Raw genomic sequence first — 25,096 nt, forward strand, 5'->3', positions numbered from 1 at the left:
TCCTTACCACCCACATGGCAGTCAACAGCTGTCGGTAACTCCAAGATCTGACACCCTCAGATAGACATACATGCAGGCAAAACACCAATGCCAGTAGAATGAAAATAAATAAATTATTAGGAAAATAAATATATAAAAAAAGGTGTTTAGTGCATGCCTTGAATCTCAGCACTAGGAGGCAGAGGAAGATCACTCTCTGTGATCTCTGTGAGTCTGAGGCCAGTCTTGTCTAAAAAGTGAGTCCCAGGGCATACAAGGGTACACAACGAAAAATTAAGTTGAACAACCACAAATAAGCAAACAAATAGAGAGATAATATCAATAAAAATATTTGAGAGTTCAAATAATTGACTTCATCCACAATAAAAGAATATAAATATAAAAATATCAAATGCACTTGAACACATTGACACAGGAGAACGCTTGGTAAATAGAACCCCAGAAGCACAGACACTGAGAGAAACAATTAATAACTGAGACCTTCTGAAACTGAAAAGCTTCTGTAAAGCAAAGAACATGGCCAACAAGACAAAACGACGGCCTTACAGAATGGGAAAAGATCTTCACTAATCTCCAAAATACACAAAGAACTCGAGAAATTGGTCATCCAAAGAACAAATAATCCAATTTTAAAAAATGGAGTACAGACCTAAACAGAGAACTCTCAACAGAGGGATCTAAAATGGTTGAAAGACACTTAAATGTTGGGTCGAGGGGGGGGGGTCATGCAAAGATGAGAACACCACCAAGTCTAATAAACCAAAAACAAACTTAAAAATAAAAACACACTGCGAGTCACAGAAGCTTATCAGCTAGCTGAGACCACAGGCAGAGTTTGGGCTTCTGACACTGTGGCAAAAGGCCGGTTTCTGAAACCCATTTTTATAGTAGGGGCATCATTGCGCGGTGGTGGCACAAGCCTTTAATCCCAGCACTCTAGGAGGCAGAGGCAGGCGGATCTCTGTGAGTTCGACACCAGCCTGGTCTATGGAGCTAGTTCCAGGACAGGCTCCAAAGCCACAGAGAAACCCTGTTTCGAAAAACCAAAAAAAAAAAATTATGTTTCTCTGGGTGTGCCTCTGTGTGTGTGTGTGTGTTTGTGTGTGTGTGTGGTTATGGGGTGGCTTTTGAACTAACCAAGATGACTGGTTCCATATCTGGCAGAGAGGCAGGTGGATCTCTGGGAGTTTGAGGCCAGCCAGCCTGGTTGACAAGAGCTAGTTCCAAAGACAGGCTCCAAAGCAACAGAGAAACCCTTCCTTGAAAATAAAAACAAAAACAGAAACCAAAAATAAAATAAAACATAAATTAAAGGAGAGAGAGAGAGAGAGAGAGAGAGAGAGAGAGAGAGAGAGAGAGAGAGAGAGAGAAAAGAAATGTTGATTTGTTGATTTACAGACAAGAAATAAGAAAAAACAAAACCATAATACAAAACCATAATGTTACCAAGATGACAGCCTGGTTTATATAGTGAGTTAAAGGTATTATACAGAGAAACCCTGCACCAATAATAATAATAATAATAATAAAAGAAGAAAACAGAAAAAAAGCAAGTAAGGAAAAAGAAAGGAAGGAAGGAAAAAACAGGTGTTTTCCTTTTTTTCTTTGTTTATCTCAGGTTATTTTATTTTAATTTATTTTTTTAATTGCAGCAGCAGCAGTATATTTTGGGCAGCACATTTCTTTATTCTCAGTTCTCAGCCCTCAGAAATCAGGAGAGGCAGAAACAGGCAAATCGCTGTGAGTTTGAGGCCACCTTGTTCTGCAGTGTGAGTTTTAGGACAGGCAAAGCGACAGACACAGAGAAACCCTTTCTTAGGGGGCAAAAGTGTGTTTAGTACAGGCCTTTAATTCCGGCACTAGGAAGCAGAGGTAGAGGCAGGGGCAGCTAGATCTCTGTGAGTCTGAGGCCAGCCTTGTCTACAAAGTGAGTTCCAGGGACACAGGGAACCTCTATGTAAAAAAACAAAACAAAACACACAAATAAACTAATAATAATAATAATCTAAGAGGTCAATTAATTGACTTCACACAAAATTCAAAAATAAAAAAAGAGTGTGTCTGAATGATCAGTGAAAGGACTATGTGGGCCAAGGGGATGCCACAATTGTGGCTTGGTGAGAGGGAGGAACTGGGGGAGGGAGGAAGGGAGGAAGGGAGGGAGGCCTGCTTTCTTAGGGTTCTTTTTCAGTAGTTGTGTTTGTACAACCCCACACCCCACTTCTCATACTAAATACCGAGTCTGAGAAAATTAAAACAGCCGTGGAAAAATTCCCACTTGGATGTCTGTTCCTGCCCTGTAAAACAAGAACCACAACAAAAATATCCATATCTAAGCAGGCCAATTAAATTGTAGCCTCACCCTTTAAAGGTTCTAGCTGTTGGGAAGGGCTGGTGACCTTGAACTTTACTAGTCTCTGAAATCTGCCTTCTCACTTTTACCAGGTGCCCTCAGGGGCCAGGAGTGGAGGCCAGGGCCCCTGCTACAGGAGATTTCCTAGATCGCCTACAGCCGCTTAGGATTCCTGGGCCTGCTTAGAGAAAGACACAGGACACTTGAGAAGCAGAGAAAAAAAATTTTTTTTTTTTGGTTTTCTGAGACAAGGATTTTCTGTAGCTTGGCAACTGTCCTGGAACTGTAGACGACCAGGCTGGCCTCAAACTCACAGAGATCTGCCTGCCTCTGTCTGCCACAGAGAAAATTACAACAGCCATGGAATAATATGAAAAATTCTGATTTACGCCAGGCAGTGGTGGCGCACGCCTTTAATCAATCCCAGCACTTGGGAGGCAGAGGCAGGCAGATCTCTGTGATTTCGAGACCAGCCTGGTCTACAAGAGCTAGTTCCAGGACAGGCTCCAAAACCACAGAGAAACCCTGTCTCGAAAAACCAAAAAAATAAAAATGAAAATAATAAGGATAAAATAAAATGTTAAAAAAAGAAAAATTCTGACTTTGATATCATTTCCAGGAATACTGATGCAGTGAATTATTTGGAATATTTTCACTTCCGACAGAAAAAAATAAAAATGTCATTTTATTGATTTCTTTTTGAGGGTCTCTTTCCCACCAGGATGGTTTGCACTTGCTGGGTTGTTGAAGATGATCTCCTGATCCTTGTATTCCCAGTTCCTGAGTGCTGCCGGCAGGACAGACATGGGCTCACTATACACTCGAGTTTTTGATGCAGTACTGAGAACCTGGAGCCCAAAGGACAAGGCTTCAGCTTCCCCTGCCCCTCTGACATAGGCCAGATACATAAATGATTACCCAGATTTTATTTAAATCTCTCAGTGTGGCTTGTGTATGTGGGGGAGACAGGGAAGGTATCACATTTCAAAACATTTTCATAACTGCACTTAGCACTGCATTCTTTTCCATTTATTTTACTTTTATTTGAGAGTGTTTCCAATTGTGTAGGACTTAGTTAAATTTCAATTTCTTAAGGAATTTTTTTATGGTTTTCTTAACTTTATTTTATGTGCAAATGTCTGAAGATGTCAGATCACCCAGAAACTGAATTTACAATCACTATGAGCTGCCATGCAGGTGCTGGGAATTGAACCCAATTTCTCTGGAAGAGCTGCGAAACTAGCTCTCCAGGCTCTTCTTAATTTAAAAGTTTATTTATGTGTCTCTGGGTGTGGCTGTGCCTGTGTTTGGTTTGTGTGTGTGTTGTGGGGGGGAGGGTTGTGGGGGGGTGGCTTTTGACCTCACCAGACAAAGGCATTCAAGAGCACTGGCTCCATATTTAACAGAAACAGGATCATTGGGAGTTTTAGGACAGCCTGATCTACAAGAAAGGAGCTAGTTTTAACAACAGTCTCCAAAGCAGCAGAGAAACCCTGTCTCATAAAGCAAAACACAAAACCAAACATATTTGAGAGAGAGAGAGAGAGAGAGAGAGAGAGAGAGAGAGAGAGAGAGAAGACAGCTAGGGCTGTTACACAGAGAAACCGTGCCTCAAGAACTAACTAATAAAAGAAGGGGAAAAAAACCAAGAGAGCAAGAAAGCAAAAAAATCAAGCAAGCAAGCAAGAAGGAAAGCTAGAGAGAAACCCTGTCTCAGAAAACAAAAAAATAAATAAATAAACTAATAAATGAATGAATAGATAGATAGATAGATAGATAGATAGATAGATAGATAGATAGATAGATCATAAAACACCTCCAAGATCAGGGAGACCAAAGCAGGCAGATCACTGTGAGTTTAAGGCTACTTTGTCCTGCAGATTGAGATTCAGGACAAGCAAAGTGACACAGGAAAACCCTGTTTTCAAAAAAAATGTGTTTAGTGTAAGCCTTTAATGCCATCACTAGAAGGCAGAGGCAGGCGGATCTCTGTGAATCTGAGGCCAGTCTTGTTTACAAAGTGAGTCCCAGGGCATACAAGGATACACAACGAAACCCTGTGTTGCAAAACAACAAATAAACAAACAGATAATAACAATAAAAATATTTGAGAGTTCAAATAATTGACCTCAGCCACAATAAAAAAAATATAAAAATAAAAATATCAAAAGCATTTGAACGGGGGCTGGAGAGATGGCTCAGTGGTTAAGAGCATTGCCTGCTCTTCCAAAGGTCCTGAGTTCAGTTCCCAGCAACCACATGGTGGCTCACAACCATCTGTAATAGGGTCTGGTGCTCTCTTCTGGCCTTCAGACATACACACAGAAAGAATATTGTATACATAATAAATAAATATTTATTTTAAAAAAAGGCATTTGAACGCATCGGCACAGGAGACCGCTTCCTAAATCTAACTCCAGTAGCACAGACTCTGAGAGAAACAAAATTAATCAATGGGACCTCCTGAAACTGAAAAGCTTCTTCTGTAAAGCAAAGGACATGGTCAACAAGACAAAACGACGGCCTTACAGAATGGGCAAAGATCTTCACTAACCCCACATCAGACAGAGGTCTGATCTCCAAAATATACAAAGAACTCAAGACATTGGTCATCTCAAGAACAAATAATCCAATTCACAACATGGAGGTACAGACCTAAACAGAGAACTCTCAACCGAAAAATCTAAAATGGCTGAAAGACACTTAAGGAAATGTTCAACACCCTTAGTCATCAGAGATATGTAAATCAAAACAGCTCTGAGATTCCACTTTATACCTGTAAGAATGGCCAAGATCTAAAACACTGATGACAACTTATGCTGGAGAGGATGTGGGGAAAAGGGAACACTCCTGCATCGCTGGTGGGAATGCAAGCTGGTATAGCCCCCTTTGGATGTCAGTGTGGCGATTTCTCAGAAAATTAGGAAACAACCTTCCTCAAGACCCAGCAATACCACGTTTAGGTAAATATGTAAAGGACACTGAGAGAAACAATTAATAAGTGAGACCTCCTGAAACTGAAAAGCTTCTGTAAAGCAAGAACATGGCCAACAAGACAAAACGACAGCCTTACAGAATGGGAAAAGATCTTCACTAATCTCCAAAATACACAAAGAACTCGAGAAATTGGTCATCCAAAGAACAAATAATCCAATTTTAAAAAATGGAGTACAGACCTAAACAGAGAACTCTCAACAGAGGGATCTAAAATGGTTGAAAGACACTTAAATGTTGGGTCGAGGGGGGGGGTCATGCAAAGATGAGAACACCACCAAGTCTAATAAACCAAAAACAAACTTAAAAATAAAAACATACCGCGAGTCACAGAAGCTTATCAGCTAGCTGAGACCACAGGCAGAGTTTGGGCTTCTGACACTGTGGCAAAAGGCCGGTTTCTGAAACCCATTTTTATAGTAGGGGCATCATTGCGCGGTGGTGGCGCAAGCCTTTAATCCCAGCACTCTAGGAGGCAGAGGCAGGCGGATCTCTGTGAGTTCGACACCAGCCTGGTCTATGGAGCTAGTTCCAGGACAGGCTCCAAAGCCACAGAGAAACCCTGTCTCAAAAAACCAAAAAAAAAAAATTATGTTTCTCTGGGTGTGCCTCTGTGTGTGTGTGTGTGTTGTGTGTGTGTGTGTGTGTGGTTATGGGGTGGCTTTTGAACTAACCAAGATGACTGGTTCCATATCTGGCAGAGAGGCAGGTGGATCTCTGGGAGTTTGAGGCCAGCCAGCCTGGTTGACAAGAGCTAGTTCCAAAGACAGGCTCCAAAGCAACAGAGAAACCCTTCCTTGAAAATAAAAACAAGAACAGAAACCAAAAATAAAATAAAACATAAATTAAATGAGTGAGAGAGAAAGAGAGAGAGAGAGAGAGAGAGAGAGAGAGAGAGAGAGAGAGAGAAAGAAATGTTGATTTGTTGATTTACAGACAAGAAATAAGAAAAAACAAAACCATAATACAAAACCATAATGTTACCAAGATGACAGCCTGGTTTATATAGTGAGTTAAAGGTATTATACAGAGAAACCCTGCACCAAAAATTAATAATAATAATAATAAAAGAAGAAAACAGAAAAAAACAAGTAAGGAAAAAGAAAGGAAGGAAGGAAAAAACAGGTGTTTTCCTTTTTTTCTTTGTTTATCTCAGGTTATTTTATTTTAATTTATTTTTTTAATTGCAGCAGCAGCAGTATATTTTGGGCAGCACATTTCTTTATTCTCAGTTCTCAGCCCTTAGAAATCAGGAGAGGCAGAAACAGGCAAACCGCTGTGAGTTTGAGGCCACCTTGTTCTGCAGTGTGAGTTTCAGGACAGGCAAAGCGACAGACACAGAGAAACCCTTTCTTAGGGGGGAAAAGTGTGTTTAGTACAGGCCTTTAATTCCGGCACTAGGAAGCAGAGGTAGAGGCAGGGGCAGCTAGATCTCTGTGAGTCTGAGGCCAGCCTTGTCTACAAAGTGTCTACAAAGTGAGGCCTGCTTTCTTACGGTTCTTTTTCAGTAGTTGTGTTTGTACAACCCCACACCCCACTTCTCATACTAAATACCGAGTCTGAGAAAATTAAAACAGCCGTGGAAAAATTCCCACTTGGATGTCTGTTCCTGCCCTGTAAAACAAGAACCACAACAAAAATATCCATATCTAAGCAGGCCAATTAAATTGTAGCCTCACCCTTTAAAGGTTCTAGCTGTTGGGAAGGGCTGGTGACCTTGAACTTTACTAGTCTCTGAAATCTGCCTTCTCACTTTTACCAGGTGCCCTCAGGGGCCAGGAGTGGAGGCCAGGGCCCCTGCTACAGGAGATTTCCTAGATCGCCTACAGCCGCTTAGGATTCCTGGGCCTGCTTAGAGAAAGACACAGGACACATGAGACGCAGAGAAAAAATTATTATTTTTTTTTTGGTTTTCTGAGACAAGGATTCTCTGTAGCTTTGGCACCTGTCCTGGAACTGTAGACGACCAGGCTGGCCTCAAACTCACAGAAATCTGCCTGCCTCTGTCTGCCACAGAGAAAATTACAACAGCCATGGAATAATATGAAAAATTCTGATTTACGCCAGGCAGTGGTGGCGCACGCCTTTAATCCCAGCACTTGGGTGGCAGAGGCAGGCAGATCTCTGTGATTTTGAGACCAGCCTGGTCTACAAGAGCTAGTTCCAGGACAGGCTCCAAAACCACAGAGAAACCCTGTCTCGAAAAACCAAAAAAATAAAAATGAAAATAATAAGAATAAAATAAAATGTTAAAAAAAAGAAAAATTCTGACTTTGATATCATTTCCAGGAATACTGATGCAGTGAATTATTTGGAACATTTTCACTTCCGACGGAAAAAAATAAAAATGTCAATTTATTGATTTCTTTTTGAGGGTCTCTTTCCCACCAGGATGGTTTGCACTTGCTGGGTTGTTGAAGATGATCTCCTGATCCTTGTATTCCCAGTTCCTGAGTGCTGCCAGCAGGACAGACATGGGCTCACTATACACTCGAGTTTTTGATGCAGTACTGAGAACCTGGAGCCCAAAGGACAAGGCTTCAGCTTCCCCTGCCCCTCTGACATAGGCCAGATACATAAATGATTACCCAGATTTTATTTAAATCTCTCAGTGTGGCTTGTGTATGTGGGGGAGACAGGGAAGGTATCACATTTCAAAACATTTTCATAACTGCACTTAGCACTGCATTCTTTTCCATTTATTTTACTTTTATTTGAGAGTGTTTCCAATTGTGTAGGACTTAGTTAAATTTCAATTTCTTAAGGAATTTTTTTATGGTTTTCTTAACTTTATTTTATGTGCAATGGTCTGAAGATGTCAGATCACCCAGAAACTGAATTTACAATCACTATGAGCTGCCATGCAGGTGCTGGGAATTGAACCCAATTTCTCTGGAAGAGCTGCGAAACTAGCTCTCCAGGCTCTTCTTAATTTAAAAGTTTATTTATGTGTCTCTGGGTGTGGCTGTGCCTGTGTTTGGTTTGTGTGTGTGTGTTGTGGGGGGGAGGGTTGTGGGGGGGTGGCTTTTGACCTCACCAGACAAAGGCATTCAAGAGCACTGGCTCCATATTTAACAGAAACAGGATCATTGGGAGTTTTAGGACAGCCTGGTCTACAAGAAAGGAGCTAGTTTTAACAACAGTCTCCAAAGCAGCAGAGAAACCCTGTCTCATAAAGCAAAACACAAAACCAAACATATTTGAGAGAGAGAGAGAGAGAGAGAGAGAGAGAGAGAGAGAGAGAGAGAAGACAGCTAGGGCTGTTACACAGAGAAACCGTGCCTCAAGAACTAACTAATAAAAGAAGGGGAAAAAAACCAAGAGAGCAAGAAAGCAAAAAAATCAAGCAAGCAAGCAAGAAGGAAAGCTAGAGAGAAACCCTGTCTCAGAAAACAAAAAAATAAATAAATAAACTAATAAATGAATGAATAGATAGATAGATAGATAGATAGATAGATAGATAGATAGATAGATAGATCATAAAACACCTCCAAGATCAGGGAGACCAAAGCAGGCAGATCACTGTGAGTTTAAGGCTACTTTGTCCTGCAGATTGAGATTCAGGACAAGCAAAGTGACACAGGAAAACCCTGTTTTCAAAAAAAATGTGTTTAGTGTAAGCCTTTAATGCCATCACTAGAAGGCAGAGGCAGGCGGATCTCTGTGAATCTGAGGCCAGTCTTGTTTACAAAGTGAGTCCCAGGGCATACAAGGATACACAACGAAACCCTGTGTTGCAAAACAACAAATAAACAAACAGATAATAACAATAAAAATATTTGAGAGTTCAAATAATTGACCTCAGCCACAATAAAAAAAATATAAAAATAAAAATATCAAAAGCATTTGAACGGGGGCTGGAGAGATGGCTCAGTGGTTAAGAGCATTGCCTGCTCTTCCAAAGGTCCTGAGTTCAGTTCCCAGCAACCACATGGTGGCTCACAACCATCTGGTGCTCTCTTCTGGCCTTCAGACATACACACAGAAAGAATATTGTATACGTAATAAATAAATATTTATTTTAAAAAAAAGGCATTTGAACGCATCGGCACAGGAGACCGCTTCCTAAATCTATCTCCAGTAGCACAGACTCTGAGAGAAACAAAATTAATCAATGGGACCTCCTGAAACTGAAAAGCTTCTTCTGTAAAGCAAAGGACATGGTCAACAAGACAAAACGACGGCCTTACAGAATGGGCAAAGATCTTCACTAACCCCACATCAGACAGAGGTCTGATCTCCAAAATATACAAAGAACTCAAGACATTGGTCATCTCAAGAACAAATAATCCAATTCACAACATGGAGGTACAGACCTAAACAGAGAACTCTCAACCGAAAAATCTAAAATGGCTGAAAGACACTTAAGGAAATGTTCAACACCCTTTGATGTGGGAGTGATTTCTTATTAATAAAGAAACTGCCTAGACCCATTTGATAGGCCAACCCTTAGGTAGGCGGAGTAAACAGAATGGAATGCTGGGAGAAAGAAGCTGAGTCAAGGAGTCGCCATGGTTCTCCCACTCCAAACAGACGCAGGTTAAGATCATTCCTGGTAAGCCAGCTTGTGGGCTACACAGATTAATAGAAATGGGTTAGATCAATATGTAAAAGCTAGCCAATAAGAAACTGAAACTAATGGGTCAGGCAGTGTTTAAAAGAATACAGTTTCCGTGTAATTATTCTGGGCATAAGCTAGCTGGGTGGCGGGACACAGCCCAGCCCCGCCGCTCCATAACACAACAGTGGCGCCCAACGTGCTAATGAACTCCACGTAAAACCTGAGAGGGCTTAAAAAGGAGAGAGAGAGAGAGAGAGAGAGAGAGAGAGAGAGAGAGAGAGAATTTAAGACAGCTTTTTGCTGTTTGTGGGTTGCGCGCTGCAAAGAAATTGTCCTGACTCAGCAGCAGGAAAAAACTGGCTGTTCTAAAATGCCGGCTTTCTGGGCTGTGCCGCCATTGCGATCTCTGTCTGGCCCCTGTGGGAGACAGAGCTTTTGAATGGAGCATTTGGAGTAAAGCTCTATGGCTTGGTTGATGGCAATGTGGACTGCTGTGTGCCTGGAACTGTGTGTGGCTCAGGGGCACCAAATGACTCTGAGGCAGGAGCTGCTCAGCTCCGCCATGCTGAACTGTGCTGGTCTCAGGTAGGAACTACCGTAATTACCATAAAAACAGCGCAGTTAAGGTTTAGATTGGGCAGGAAACAGGCTGTACCTTATTACCGTATTACCTATACATGGTGCAACTTAAGTTTTTAAGAACTGCTTAACATTTTAAGAAATGCTCCTGGATAGTAAAAAAATGTTACAGATTCACAATAAAACAGATTCAGACATAAAAGACCATACTGTTGGATGAATGTACGTAGGCTTGAGAGAGAGAAGAAAAAGAATATAGAGAATAAAGTTAATGGTTTAAAAAAAAATAAGGTAAAGTCTTTAAAGAGACAGAGTACAGATAGTTAAGAGATTAAAAGAAATAAAGAAAAATAAGCCACGTAAAAATGGAAAATTCACAGAGAGTCTGGATTATGTACATTGTGCTTTCTTTAAAATTTTTGACTCTAAAGGAGCTAAGTACAGAGAGACATTTCATTACATGGGCTGCCAAGCTAAACCAGAATGGATATAAGGGTATTACGATTTCAAAATTTGGGTCTAAGAATATGATGCTTTGGAGAGGGTCTTCTTTTGTTTTCACAGAGGACCAGACCCTGTGGATTTCTTCTATTACAATTTGGTATGATAGACCACGCCCTCCTGAAAGGTTGTTGTGAACATCTTCAAAAAATTGCTTCGCTCAACTGCCAACTGAGATGAAACTAGCACACAGGTTATACCATGAAAGACCTAATTAACGACGCCCCCATTCAGCAGGAAGCAGTTTGGAGAGAAAAAACTGCGCCCATATTCCCAAAAATTGTTTATAAATGTTCTTTTACATTTAAAGGGGGGTATGATATAGGTATGAATAATTTGCATTGGTATGGATTTTAAGGTCAATTTTGTTATATGTATATGTATTTTTGATCTTGAATAAGGTGTGATTGTGTAGTTCATTTTTAAAATGTAATGTATAATTAGGAAATATAGGTTGTTGATGGATAATCATAAATAATAGTCAAGTTTGTAGTCATGTTACTTAGATTTTCTAGATATATAGAGATATATTTCAGATAGGCATTCTTCATATCTCTCAAAGGCTACAGAATATGGCATTTAAAATATTTTAATAACTTAGGACTTTTCATGACAATGAGACATGTCTGCTCCTGGTGGCACCAATCTACTTCGAGAGGAAGATGGGCATCGAAGAGGATCCTTATGGAGTTTGATAGCCATTTGGGCAAGAAACTGCTCTTGCCTGGACTGTTGCATAAAATGGACACAGAGAACCCACAGAGAGAGGACTGCTGAACTTGCCTAAAGGTGAGACGGTCTTTTGGGGTTCATGACTCATGAAAGAGTCTGCGAGACATTCTGCAGGACACAGCAGATAGTGACTGAACTGTCTTTGAAATTGCCTGCTTCATGGAAATGTCTCCTGGATACTATGGGCCTGAAGGCTGAAGATGGATGCCCCAATGGTACAGAGGAACTTTGGGTGACTGTACAGGAAGCGAGATGTCTCTGTCATTTTCTTGTTTACTTAGGTAATATTGTATCCTTCTGGAGTCTTTGATGGAGTTGAAGAATGGATAGGTAGTTATAGTTTTCCATTGTTATGATAAAAGATAAAATAGATATAAATATTGTAACTGTGATTCTTGCTTAATAACTGTTTTGCTATATGTAATTTTATTATGTTAAAGTTAAAGCCTTTCTTTTTTGTTTAAACAGAAAAAGGGGAAATGATGTGGGAGTGATTTCTTATTAATAAAGAAACTGCCTAGACCCATTTGATAGGCCAACCCTTAGGTAGGCGGAGTAAACAGAATGGAATGCTGGGAGAAAGAAGCTGAGTCAAGGAGTCGCCATGGTTCTCCCACTCCAGACAGACGCAGGTTAAGATCATTCCTGGTAAGCCAGCTTGTGGGCTACACAGATTAATAGAAATGGGTTAGATCAATATGTAAAAGCTAGCCAATAAGAAACTGAAACTAATGGGTCAGGCAGTGTTTAAAAGAATACAGTTTCCGTGTAATTATTCTGGGCATAAGCTAGCTGGGTGGCGGGACACAGCCCAGCCCCGCCGCTCCATAACACAACAACCCTTAGTCATCAGAGATATGTAAATCAAAACAGCTCTGAGATTCCACTTTATACCTGTAAGAATGGCCAAGATCTAAAACACTGATGACAACTTATGCTGGAGAGGATGTGGGGAAAAGGGAACACTCCTGCATCGCTGGTGGGAATGCAAGCTGGTATAGCCCCCTTTGGATGTCAGTGTGGCGATTTCTCAGAAAATTAGGAAACAACCTTCCTCAAGACCCAGCAATACCACGTTTAGGTAAATATGTAAAGGACACTGAGAGAAACAATTAATAAGTGAGACCTCCTGAAACTGAAAAGCTTCTGTAAAGCAAGAACATGGCCAACAAGACAAAACGACAGCCTTACAGAATGGGAAAAGATCTTCACTAATCTCCAAAATACACAAAGAACTCGAGAAATTGGTCATCCAAAGAACAAATAATCCAATTTTAAAAAATGGAGTACAGACCTAAACAGAGAACTCTCAACAGAGGGATCTAAAATGGTTGAAAGACACTTAAATGTTGGGTCGAGGGGGGGGGGTCATGCAAAGATGAGAACACCACCAAGTCTAATAAACCAAAAACAAACTTAAAAATAAAAACATACCGCGAGTCACAGAAGCTTATCAGCTAGCTGAGACCACAGGCAGAGTTTGGGCTTCTGACACTGTGGCAAAAGGCCGGTTTCTGAAACCCATTTTTATAGTAGGGGCATCATTGCGCGGTGGTGGCGCAAGCCTTTAATCCCAGCACTCTAGGAGGCAGAGGCAGGCGGATCTCTGTGAGTTCGACACCAGCCTGGTCTATGGAGCTAGTTCCAGGACAGGCTCCAAAGCCACAGAGAAACCCTGTCTCAAAAAACCAAAAAAAAAAAATTATGTTTCTCTGGGTGTGCCTCTGTGTGTGTGTGTGTGTTGTGTGTGTGTGTGTGTGTGGTTATGGGGTGGCTTTTGAACTAACCAAGATGACTGGTTCCATATCTGGCAGAGAGGCAGGTGGATCTCTGGGAGTTTGAGGCCAGCCAGCCTGGTTGACAAGAGCTAGTTCCAAAGACAGGCTCCAAAGCAACAGAGAAACCCTTCCTTGAAAATAAAAACAAGAACAGAAACCAAAAATAAAATAAAACATAAATTAAATGAGTGAGAGAGAAAGAGAGAGAGAGAGAGAGAGAGAGAGAGAGAGAGAGAGAGAGAGAAAAGAAATGTTGATTTGTTGATTTACAGACAAGAAATAAGAAAAAACAAAACCATAATACAAAACCATAATGTTACCAAGATGACAGCCTGGTTTATATAGTGAGTTAAAGGTATTATACAGAGAAACCCTGCACCAAAAATTAATAATAATAATAATAAAAGAAGAAAACAGAAAAAAACAAGTAAGGAAAAAGAAAGGAAGGAAGGAAAAAACAGGTGTTTTCCTTTTTTTCTTTGTTTATCTCAGGTTATTTTATTTTAATTTATTTTTTTAATTGCAGCAGCAGCAGTATATTTTGGGCAGCACATTTCTTTATTCTCAGTTCTCAGCCCTTAGAAATCAGGAGAGGCAGAAACAGGCAAACCGCTGTGAGTTTGAGGCCACCTTGTTCTGCAGTGTGAGTTTCAGGACAGGCAAAGCGACAGACACAGAGAAACCCTTTCTTAGGGGGGAAAAGTGTGTTTAGTACAGGCCTTTAATTCCGGCACTAGGAAGCAGAGGTAGAGGCAGGGGCAGCTAGATCTCTGTGAGTCTGAGGCCAGCCTTGTCTACAAAGTGTCTACAAAGTGAGGCCTGCTTTCTTACGGTTCTTTTTCAGTAGTTGTGTTTGTACAACCCCACACCCCACTTCTCATACTAAATACCGAGTCTGAGAAAATTAAAACAGCCGTGGAAAAATTCCCACTTGGATGTCTGTTCCTGCCCTGTAAAACAAGAACCACAACAAAAATATCCATATCTAAGCAGGCCAATTAAATTGTAGCCTCACCCTTTAAAGGTTCTAGCTGTTGGGAAGGGCTGGTGACCTTGAACTTTACTAGTCTCTGAAATCTGCCTTCTCACTTTTACCAGGTGCCCTCAGGGGCCAGGAGTGGAGGCCAGGGCCCCTGCTACAGGAGATTTCCTAGATCGCCTACAGCCGCTTAGGATTCCTGGGCCTGCTTAGAGAAAGACACAGGACACATGAGACGCAGAGAAAAAATTATTATTTTTTTTTTGGTTTTCTGAGACAAGGATTCTCTGTAGCTTTGGCACCTGTCCTGGAACTGTAGACGACCAGGCTGGCCTCAAACTCACAGAAATCTGCCTGCCTCTGTCTGCCACAGAGAAAATTACAACAGCCATGGAATAATATGAAAAATTCTGATTTACGCCAGGCAGTGGTGGCGCACGCCTTTAATCCCAGCACTTGGGTGGCAGAGGCAGGCAGATCTCTGTGATTTTGAGACCAGCCTGGTCTACAAGAGCTAGTTCCAGGACAGGCTCCAAAACCACAGAGAAACCCTGTCTCGAAAAACCAAAAAAATAAAAATGAAAATAATAAGAATAAAATAAAATGTTAAAAAAAAGAAAAATTCTGACTTTGATATCATTTCCAGGAATACTGATGCAGTGAATTATTTGGAACATTTTCACTTCCGACGGAAAAAAATAAAAATGTCAATTTATTGATTTCTTTTTGAGGGTCTCTTTCCCACCAGGATGGTTTGCACTTGCTGGGTTGTTGAAGATGATCTCCTGATCCTTGTATTCCCAGTTCCTGAGTGCTGCCAGCAGGACAGACATGGGCTCACTATACACTCGAGTTTTTGATGCAGTACTGAGAACCTGGAGCCCAAAGGACAAGGCTTCAGCTTCCCCTGCCCCTCTGACATAGGCCAGATACATAAATGATTACCCAGATTTTATTTAAATCTCTCAGTGTGGCTTGTGTATGTGGGGGAGACAGGGAAGGTATCACATTTCAAAACATTTTCATAACTGCACTTAGCACTGCATTCTTTTCCATTTATTTTACTTTTATTTGAGAGTGTTTCCAATTGTGTAGGACTTAGTTAAATTTCAATTTCTTAAGGAATTTTTTTATGGTTTTCTTAACTTTATTTTATGTGCAATGGTCTGAAGATGTCAGATCACCCAGAAACTGAATTTACAATCACTATGAGCTGCCATGCAGGTGCTGGGAATTGAACCCAATTTCTCTGGAAGAGCTGCGAAACTAGCTCTCCAGGCTCTTCTTAATTTAAAAGTTTATTTATGTGTCTCTGGGTGTGGCTGTGCCTGTGTTTGGTTTGTGTGTGTGTGTTGTGGGGGGGAGGGTTGTGGGGGGGTGGCTTTTGACCTCACCAGACAAAGGCATTCAAGAGCACTGGCTCCATATTTAACAGAAACAGGATCATTGGGAGTTTTAGGACAGCCTGGTCTACAAGAAAGGAGCTAGTTTTAACAACAGTCTCCAAAGCAGCAGAGAAACCCTGTCTCATAAAGCAAAACACAAAACCAAACATATTTGAGAGAGAGAGAGAGAGAGAGAGAGAGAGAGAGAGAGAGAGAAGACAGCTAGGGCTGTTACACAGAGAAACCGTGCCTCAAGAACTAACTAATAAAAGAAGGGGAAAAAAACCAAGAGAGCAAGAAAGCAAAAAAATCAAGCAAGCAAGCAAGAAGGAAAGCTAGAGAGAAACCCTGTCTCAGAAAACAAAAAAATAAATAAATAAACTAATAAATGAATGAATAGATGATAGATAGATAGATAGATAGATAGATAGATAGATAGATCATAAAACACCTCCAAGATCAGGGAGACCAAAGCAAGCAGATCACTGTGAGTTTAAGGCTACTTTGTCCTGCAGATTGAGATTCAGGACAAGCAAAGTGACACAGGAAAACCCTGTTTTCAAAAAAAATGTGTTTAGTGTAAGCCTTTAATGCCATCACTAGAAGGCAGAGGCAGGCGGATCTCTGTGAATCTGAGGCCAGTCTTGTTTACAAAGTGAGTCCCAGGGCATACAAGGATACACAACGAAACCCTGTGTTGCAAAACAACAAATAAACAAACAGATAATAACAATAAAAATATTTGAGAGTTCAAATAATTGACCTCAGCCACAATAAAAAAATATAAAAATAAAAATATCAAAAGCATTTGAACGGGGGCTGGAGAGATGGCTCAGTGGTTAAGAGCATTGCCTGCTCTTCCAAAGGTCCTGAGTTCAGTTCCCAGCAACCACATGGTGGCTCACAACCATCTGGTGCTCTCTTCTGGCCTTCAGACATACACACAGAAAGAATATTGTATACGTAATAAATAAATATTTATTTTAAAAAAAAGGCATTTGAACGCATCGGCACAGGAGACTGCTTCCTAAATCTATCTCCAGTAGCACAGACTCTGAGAGAAACAAAATTAATCAATGGGACCTCCTGAAACTGAAAAGCTTCTTCTGTAAAGCAAAGGACATGGTCAACAAGACAAAACGACGGCCTTACAGAATGGGCAAAGATCTTCACTAACCCCACATCAGACAGAGGTCTGATCTCCAAAATATACAAAGAACTCAAGACATTGGTCATCTCAAGAACAAATAATCCAATTCACAACATGGAGGTACAGACCTAAACAGAGAACTCTCAACCGAAAAATCTAAAATGGCTGAAAGACACTTAAGGAAATGTTCAACACCCTTAGTCATCAGAGATATGTAAATCAAAACAGCTCTGAGATTCCACTTTATACCTGTAAGAATGGCCAAGATCTAAAACACTGATGACAACTTATGCTGGAGAGGATGTGGGGAAAAGGGAACACTCCTGCATCGCTGGTGGGAATGCAAGCTGGTACAGCCCCCTTTGGATGTCAGTGTGGCAATTTCTCAGAAAATTAGGAAACAACCTTCCTCAAGACCCAGCAATACCACGTTTAGGTAAATATGTAAAGGACACTGAGAGAAACAATTAATAAGTGAGACCTCCTGAAACTGAAAAGCTTCTGTAAAGCAAGAACATGGCCAACAAGACAAAACGACAGCCTTACAGAATGGGAAAAGATCTTCACTAATCTCCAAAATACACAAAGAACTCGAGAAATTGGTCATCCAAAGAACAAATAATCCAATTTTAAAAAATGGAGTACAGACCTAAACAGAGAACTCTCAACAAAGGGATCTAAAATGGTTGAAAGACACTTAAATGTTGGGTAGAGGGGGGGGGTCATGCAAAGATGAGAACACCACCAAGTCTAATAAACCAAAAACAAACTTAAAAATAAAAACATACCGCGAGTCACAGAAGCTTATCAGCTAGCTGAGACCACAGGCAGAGTTTGGGCTTCTGACACTGTGGCAAAAGGCCGGTTTCTGAAACCCATTTTTATAGAAGGGGCATCATTGCGCGGTGGTGGCGCAAGCCTTTAATCCCAGCACTCTAGGAGGCAGAGGCAGGCGGATCTCTGTGAGTTCGACACCAGCCTGGTCTATGGAGCTAGTTCCAGGACAGGCTCCAAAGCCACAGAGAAACCCTGTCTCGAAAAACCAAAAAAAAAAATTATGTTTCTCTGGGTGTGCCTCTGTGTGTGTGTGTGTGTTGTGTGTGTGTGGTTATGGGGTGGCTTTTGAACTAACCAAGATGACTGGTTCCATATCTGGCAGAGAGGCAGGTGGATCTCTGGGAGTATGAGGCCAGCCAGCCTGGTTGACAAGAGCTAGTTCCAAAGACAGGCTCCAAAGCAACAGAGAAACCCTTCCTTGAAAATAAAAACAAGAACACAAACCAAAAATAAAATTAAACATAAATTAAATGAGAGAGAGAGAAAGACAGAGAGAGAAGAAATGGTGATTTGTTGATTTACAGACAAGAAATAAGAAAAAACAAAACCATAATACAAAACCATAATGTTACCAAGATGACAGCCTGGTTTATATAGTGAGTGAAAGGTATTATATAGAGAAACACTGCACCAAAAATAATAATAATAATAATAAAAGAAGAAAACAGAAAAAAACAAGGAAAAAGAAAGGAAGGAAGGAAAAAACAGGTGTTTTCATTTTTTCTTTGTTTATCTCAGGTTATTTTATTTTAATTTATTTTTTTAATTGCAGCAGCAGCAGCAGCAGTATATTTTGGGCAGCACATTTCTTTATTCTCAGTTCTCAGCCCTCAGAAATCAGGAGAGGCAGAAACAGGCAAATCGCTGTGAGTTTGAGGCCACCTTGTTCTACAGTGTGAGTTTTAGGACAGGCAAAGCGACAGACACAGAGAAACCCTGTCTTAGGGGGGGGGAAGTGTGTTTAGTACAGGCCTTTAATTCCAGCACTAGGAAGCAGAGGTAGAGGCAGGGGCAGCTAGATCTCTGTGAGTCTGAGGCCAGCCTTGTCTACAAAGTAAGTTCCAGGGACACAGGGAAACTCTATGTAAAACACACACACACACACACACACACACAAATAAACTAATAATAATAATAATCTAAGAACTCAATTAATTGACTTTACCCACAATTCAAAAATAAAAAAAGAGTGTGTCTGACTCATCAGTGAAAGGACTATGTGGGCCAAGGGGCTGGGACAATTATGGCTTGGTGAGAGGGAGGAACTGAGGAAGGGAGGGAGGTAGGGAGGGAGCCCTGCTTTCTTAGGGTGTGTTGAGTGAGAGAGGAGGAAAGCCTCATTTGTATACATGGATAGCCGTCAATCCCAAGACCACATACTGAAAAGATGGCAACACTTGAGGTGTTCGCATATCAAGCATGACGTTTTGTTCAAAAACCTGTGACTTTTTAATCAGTGACCGGGAGACTAGAAGGAAGTGGTGTTCTGTTCGTCCAGTATGCTAGAATTAAGCAAACCAGTTGAAAACAACAGATATAATTTAATAATTGAAAACAGGGAAACTCACACCACTGGGGTAATGTTTCCCATGTCCAAAACAGGTCTGGAGAACACCATGCAAAGAGAGCCAAAGAGAGCAAACTGACCCAGATTCCCAGGTTTTCTTCCCTGGCCCCAAGCAGCCACACCCTAGATAAAAGTGATTGGCTGAGCTTCCCCATCAAGATAGCAACTTCCTCTAAAGGGTGATGACAGAAAAAGTTAAATCAGTCTCTTATCCATTGAAAACATTCTTCATGCCTGAAGGTGACATAGATATTTTAGGAAAGAAAGAAAAGTAAGAGTCCCGAGAAAAAGCAGAAATACACAAATATAAACAATCAGAAATTCTTCAGGCTGAAGGAAAAGAATACCAGAAACAACAACATCCTTTTGTGCAAATAAAGACCATCAGAAGGCTTGAATGTCATCTTAATACCAAGTTCCCTATTTCCACTTTTTTTCCTTTAAAATACACACAGGGCCTGGCAGGATGGCCCAGCGCCTACAGATGTTTGCAGGGACCAAGATGGCCTGAGTTTGCCTCCCTGGTACACTGAAAAGGGAGAACTGACTTCTAAAATTTGCCCGCTACCTCCACGTGTATATTGTGACACACATGCATAAAAACATGTGCACAAAATGTAAAATATATGTGAATGTTTAAAAGAAAATTATGATATTTTAGGAATGTTTAACACATATGCACATGAATTAACTATAGTGTATTGTATAATAAAGAACACTAGAAAATGGCAAATGAATTTCTATTGTTAAAAAGTTTTACTATTGACATATGATCTCACCCTGTATCCCATACTGGACTGAACCTCACTATATGGCACGGCCTGGCCTCAATCTTATATGAAACCATCTTGATCCTGGGATTACAGGTGTGAGGCACCACACCTAACATCAAGATTTACTTTCTGGAAAAATGGGACAAAAAGCAATACTGGGTAGAATATAAAATACTAAGGACATATAATTTATAATCACTAAAACATATCAAGTTAAAAATAAGAATTGGAGAAACAAAATATGAGGGGGATAAGAGTGCAAATGATAAAGATTAGAACGTCACAACAGATATGTTAGCTGTTAATGCATCAAACAATGCAAATGAAGGAGGAATATTTTCTGAACATTAAGACCTTATCAGTAAGATAGAGAGTTTAAGAAGTGTGTTTGAGGGCTGGGAGGATGGCACAGCAGTTAGCATCACTGACTGCTCTTCCAGAGGACCCGGGTTCAATTCCCAGCACCCACATGGCACCTCACAGCTTTATGTCACTACAATTCCAGGGGACCTGGCACCCTCACACAGGCCTACATCATGCAGGTCAAACACAAACACACGTAAAATAAAAGTAAGTAATTCTCTTTAAAGTTGAAGAAAAAGATGCTGGCGACAGTGGTGAATCTATCACTGCCTTTAGAATCATTTACTGCTAGTTGCTGGGAATAGCTGCTGCCCTCAGTTCAGTTTAGTCTACTTAGATTGTTGGTGGAGTTTGCAAGTCTGCTGCTTGAGCACTTAGCTCCCAGCAGGTCGCACTGTTGGAGGAGTGTGGGGAGCATCCCAGGCCTGTAGCACGAGGGCAGAGCCTTTGAAGGCTGTTACACTTACCACTCGCTGAATCTGATCTGTAAGCTTTGCATCCTGTCCATTGCCACATGAGGAGTCTCCACCATGCGCCGTGGTCCCCATTAACAGCACCGTGATGGCATTGGTGACACTTTTCCTGGGCAGGGAACCCATGTCAGACCAAATTGTGGGTGAGGATTTTACATGAACAGGGGTGATTCTAAAGCACTTGCACCACTAAAAGCCCACTCTCTCATGGGTGAAGACTCATGGAATCTGCATCTATCTGAATCTCCGGAGGAGGTGGATGACTCCAAAGCAACATTATTCTCCAGACCCAACAGAGCTGATGCACATAGGACCTCACAGAGACTGTGACATCACTAAAGAGATCTGCAGGAGCTCAAGCCAGCATGGAGGAGGGGAACTGGTCACAAAGCCCTACACCTAGCCAAGTGGCTATTTGTGATTGATAGCTGCTTGGAGAATGAAAACAATTTTCTCAATGGAGTTACACTGGGTATGGCAAACACAGCCCAGGACAGGCCCCATGCCCAGTAGTTTCTAGTATAAATAGGACTTCATGATTTTGTTTTTGACTTATAAACAGACTGTTTTGTTTGTTTTAAGCAAGAGAAAGAGCATGATGTCAAGTTGGGAGGAGTTGGGGAAGGGGGAAAATATGATAGAAATAAATGTAAAATTTAAAAATAAGGAAAAATTAAAAGTAAAATATATATGATGACGAGGTGCTGAGGAGATGGCTCTTGCAGAGGACCTGACTTCAGTCCCAAGACCCCAAATGGTGGCTCACAACTGCCTGTTATTCCAGTTCCATGGCATATGACAGCATATTATGTCCTCAGTGGGCATATTCACAGACACACACGCAGGGAAAATATCTGCACACTTAAAATTTTAAAAAAAACAAAATCTGAAATAATAATAAGATATATCTGTTGATCTGGATAGTGCCATTAGCTAGAGACCTGAGTTCAGTTTGAAGAACCTACTAACAGCCATCTGTCACTCTGAGGCCACCCTGGGCTATTCAACCCGTGTTACATAGTAAGACATATATACGCACAAACACAAACACACACACACACACGTTCTCCACATAGTCTGTACATTTATATATTTACTTCACCATTATAGTGATTCCATATCACAGGTATTGTTACCATCCACATTGTACACAAGAAACGAAATGCCCAGAGAGACTGAAGAAGTAGCTCCCAAGTCATAGAGCAACTAAGATGTTACCCATGATTAAGTCATGCCTCCTAGTCATCCTGATCATTGTGAGGTCAGGAGGCAACCTGGGCCCTCAGTGTTTAACCATATGAAGGAGGCAGTAGATACAGGAAACTGAGAAACACCCAAGATGACACATTCACGGCTCATGTCCTAGACTCTGACAACTGCTTGCTCTCAGCTCTATGATTTGGAAAAGGATCAGAAAGTCGAGGCAGGGGATCCCAGGTGTGCCAGGTACTGGTTCTCAGACTTTATTCACTGGAAGGGGTATATGAAAGAGATTATATGAGTGTGTGAGAGGAAAGTGCACGGAAAATTGTTTGTCTGCCTCCCTAATTTCCTGCAGTGGACCAGTACACAGTCTACCTGTGCTTGGAAATCTTGACCCAGCCTGAAAAGAACAGAAAAGCTTCTCGCCAGGATCTCTATTTTCATCAGGTGCTCGAGGATGTGAATGACACACGGAATGTGCATGTGGGGCCCGGGAGTGAGGACAGTAAGGACCATGAGCAGAAAAGGAGAAGAGCCAGGAATGTGAGAACAAGACACCCAGTCACTGTGAGGAGCTGCTCAGATACGTTTCCTGGCAATTGTTGTCACGTTATCCACAGTGGGCGCTATGATGCATAAAACTGATGTCACGAAGCTCCTGAAGACCAGTGCTGGATCCATGAATTCATGTGTTCCGGGTTGAGACCAAGTCTCCACCCATCTAGCCATAGTCTTGAGGAGATAGGAACCACAGGAAGGGCCTTAGCCCTGTGCTTCCTGCTTCCTATTCTGGAGGGCTTCCTGGCAAGAGATGGGCACCCCTGGGAGTCAGAGAACCTGACAGGACCTGCTCTGTAGGGACCATCTCCTTTCCTTGGCCAGAAGGGACTGGCAATACACCCTGCTGCTCTCCCCTCTGTTCAGTATCCCTGGGGCCCTTCTCAGCCTGAATAACCCCTCATTCTTACCTTCCAGGTTTAAGGTCTGAGGATTCTGCCTCCTCCCCAGGCTGAAGCCATCCATCTACTACTGCAGTCGGCTTCAGTGCCCTTCACGTCACGACCAAATCAACTCGCTCTGTCTCCACGGTCCCAGGTAGGGTGAATTGCCCATTAAAGGGCATTATTGTTGGTCAGGCCTGAAACATGAGCAAGAAAGAAACTTCCAGATGGCTAGACTCACACTGACTGGTGTACTTGTTTCATCATCTCTTTCCACTCAGCATGATTCTGGGTAGCCTGTGCTGGTTGTCACTGGCTGCTTTCTTCTCTGAGAGCTGGTGCACTGCCCCAAATGAGCTGAGGAATAACGAAGATCTGAGCCAGATGTCCGGACACCAACCTGTCACAATTGTGCTGAACTAAAGAGACTAAAAGACCTAGGATTTGGAGTATGATGGCAGTTGCCAGTGAAGCTGTTAGGCATAAGGTGAGCTCTAGCAGAGAACAACAGACCACAAAAGACAGGCCATAGAACAATGGGTAGGCAGGGTAAGGTCCTGAGATGGCATAAAGATAATGGTGTTGGCCTCCCTGAGATCAAGAGAGAAGGAGATGGCAGTGGGAGACTCTGGAAGGCCCAGCTCACGACCTTCCAAACAGGAAGTGACCAACAATGGGGGACGGTGGAACATATTAGCTGGATCAGATTAAAACAGCCTCAAGACTTCCTCTTTCCCTTTCCCCAGTAAACTTTCAAGTTAGCTTTGTCTTTTCTTTCTTTTTTTCTTTCTTCCTTCCTTCCTTTCTTTCTGTCTTTCTTTCCTTCTTTCTATCTTTCTTTCTTTCTATCTTCCTTTCTTCCTTCCTTCCTTTCTTTCTTCCTTCCTTCCTTCTTTCCTTCATCCCTTCCTTCCTTCATTCTTGTTTATCTGAGTTTTTCTGTGTATCCCTGGCTGATCTGGAACTTTCTCTATAAACCAGATTGGTCAAGAACTCAGAGATTCATCTCCCTCTGCCTCCAGAGTTCTGGGATTAAAGGAATGCACCACCATGCCTAACAAACTTCAGCTGTTTCTTAAACTTATTTACATATTCTTGCATCTTATACACCTACTTACTTATAACAGATTGAATTATAGGTAACCTGGGCTTCTGAGGAAGCACAGCCTTTTCCTAAAAGTATCCATTCTAGGGAGAGCACAAAGGAGAGATGGACAGTGAGAAGAGAAATTTAGGGCCTGTGCCTACCAGGATCTAGGTTGCTGCATGTCGAATTGGCTATATTACTTGCCTCTTTGATTGCTCTGCTTACACTCTTGAGTACTTGACCAACTACTGCATCCTATTGGAATTCTTCCCTTTCGAAAAGAAGAAGGATCAAATGAAGAAATGAATGAAGGAAAGACAGACAAAAAGAAGAAAGGAAGAAAGAGTGCTGCTAAGGTCAAGACCAGAGCAAAACCTCTCTGCTTCATAAGAAAAACCAGTGAGGTAACTGGAAGTAGGGTCAGGAGACAGGAATTAAATAGGGTAGTATCACCTGATTTCTTAGCACTGATACCTGAATTAGATAGGGTAGTATCACCTGATTTCTTAGCACTGATACCTGAACCTCCTTTCAGGCAAATCAAATTAGCATTTGAGCATAAGATCCAAAATTCACTCACTCTCTCTCCCTCGCTCTGTGTGTTTGTGTGTGTGGGTGGGGGGGTATTGTGAGGTTGTAGTGGTGTGTGTGGTATGTAAGCTCCTAGTATGATTTCCTGATGTGTCCAGGAAGGAGAACCTCCACACCAGATGATCAAATGTGTGTGTGTACGTGTGTCTGTGCACAGTCACGCGTGTCTCTGCACATTTGAGGTTGATGCCTATATACAGGTTTGAGTGTGTTTTCTCGTGTCTTGTCCACTTTTTTTCTGAGACAGAG

The 25,096-nt window shown here is 41.6% G+C and overlaps 1 long non-coding RNA gene across 10 annotated transcripts in view; it reads right to left on the reverse strand.

Moving 5' to 3' along the window:
- The window catches only part of LOC142837716 (uncharacterized), a 195,959-nt gene that overhangs the window by 17,670 nt on the left and 153,193 nt on the right, over positions 1-25,096 (reverse strand). For all 10 annotated transcript variants that reach the window (XR_012908322.1, XR_012908323.1, XR_012908321.1 and 7 more), the window contains one exon: positions 23,197-23,366. This is a non-coding gene — a long non-coding RNA (uncharacterized LOC142837716). The remainder of the gene's footprint in view (positions 1-23,196; positions 23,367-25,096) is intronic.

Source organism: Microtus pennsylvanicus, chromosome 18, assembly GCF_037038515.1.
Source record: "Microtus pennsylvanicus isolate mMicPen1 chromosome 18, mMicPen1.hap1, whole genome shotgun sequence".
NCBI lineage: Eukaryota > Metazoa > Chordata > Mammalia > Rodentia > Cricetidae > Microtus > Microtus pennsylvanicus.